This window comes from Diabrotica undecimpunctata, chromosome 6 (genome assembly GCF_040954645.1).
Source record: "Diabrotica undecimpunctata isolate CICGRU chromosome 6, icDiaUnde3, whole genome shotgun sequence".
NCBI classification, from domain to species: Eukaryota; Metazoa; Arthropoda; class Insecta; order Coleoptera; family Chrysomelidae; genus Diabrotica; species Diabrotica undecimpunctata.
Genome location: NC_092808.1, coordinates 109,983,770 through 109,984,905, shown reverse-complemented (window position 1 = coordinate 109,984,905; position 1,136 = coordinate 109,983,770).

The following is a 1,136-nucleotide window of genomic DNA, read 5'->3' as shown; positions in this document are numbered from 1 at the left end:
AGAGGATTATGATTGGCTAAAATTATTTTTATCAAGAAATCCTGATTTGTCAGTGGGAAAATCGGCATTTCACTTAATTGCGCTCACGCAATGAATCGCGATAAGGTCAAACAAATATTTCGAATTGTTGAAAATTGTTTGCAAGATTATGAACTATATTTTATAACAAGCTCGGACACATTTTAAACGTGGAAGAGTCAAGGCTACAACTAAATACCTGCCCACGAGTTGTGTTAGCTGCGAAAGGTTAAAAAAAAAGTCCAATATTACCTCAACGAACAGAGGTGAAACTATTACACTTATAGCTTGTTGTAATGCGAAATAAAATTTATTGCCACAACCCTACGTGATGAAGGGCAAAAATTAAGAAATATGAGTATATCGACGTGCTTCATGAGTCTGCACTCTTCACGTAAATAAAATTAGCATACATGAATAATTTATCTTTCTGGAGTGGCTATAAGATGCTTTTATTCCAACGAAAATGTTTGAATTTGATAATCAATCAGCCGCTCGACAGGACTGTATAAGAAAGTTTTTAAGTATGTCAAAAACACTTTTATGCTACCTGCCAACTTTGGATGAAAGCGCATTCTAGACGAAGTATCACTTGCTACCAGTTTGGTCACCCTCTACAATCATCCTAAGAAAAATCTGCTACCCCTAAAAACGTTATCGACGTTTCAAAGTACCAGGAATTTATCCTTTTAATCCCAAACCGGTTCCTGACTATGTCTTCTTTTTAGCCGATAATAATACAAGATCCCTGGAAACGAGATAAGACAAACATGCGAATTAGGATAATGAACAAAACATCGAAAATAGAGAACCACAACCAAGCATATTAAAACAATCTGATGATATCGTGTCGCCATTTACAAAAGTCATTTCAGATATTTTACCCGCGTCAAAACTGACTGAAATTGTGCGTAAACGTGAAAAGAAAGTAGCCATTGTTTTAACTTCACCATAACATGTTAGCGAAATCAAAATGAAAGAAAATAGAAAACTTTTAAAAGGTAAAATTCCTATAAAAAATATTAAAAAGGGGGAAAATGAATCGTCACCAAGTAGTGGAAGAACAACCAACATTTTCTAGTAGTGCTTCTGAAAACGAACAAAAAAGATGATTGGAT